Raw genomic sequence first — 524 nt, 5'->3', positions numbered from 1 at the left:
GGGCAAAGATGAACAGAGCAAAGTACAGAGAGATCCTTGACTGGGGCGAAGGTTCACCTTCTAACAGGACAACAACCCTAAGCACACAGCCAAGACAATGCAGGAGTGGCTTCTGGACAAGTCTCTGAATGTCCTTGAGTGGCCCAGCCAGAGCCCGGACTTGAACCCGATCTAACATCTCTGGAAAGACCTGAAAATAGCTGTGTGATGATGCTCCCCATCCAACCTGACAGAGTTTGAGAGGATCTGCAGAGAACAATGGGAGAAACTCCCCAAATACAGGTGTGGCAAGTTTGTAGCGTCATACGGAAGAGTACTCAAGGCTGTAATTCCTGCCAAAGGTGCTTCAATAAAGTACTTAGTAAAGGTTCTGAAAAAACGGTTTTAGCTTTGTCATTATGGGGTATTGTGTGTAGATTGATGAGGAAAAACGTTTTATACTTTCCGAATGCTCTGTATTTAATTAGTTTACTCCAAAAAAATTTTAAAAAAATTGACCATCTGTGTGTGTATGTGTGTTCATA

The sequence above is a fragment of the Salmo trutta genome, chromosome 8 (assembly GCF_901001165.1).
Source record: "Salmo trutta chromosome 8, fSalTru1.1, whole genome shotgun sequence".
Classification (NCBI taxonomy): Eukaryota; Metazoa; Chordata; class Actinopteri; order Salmoniformes; family Salmonidae; genus Salmo; species Salmo trutta.
Note: the sequence above shows the minus strand (reverse complement) of the source record.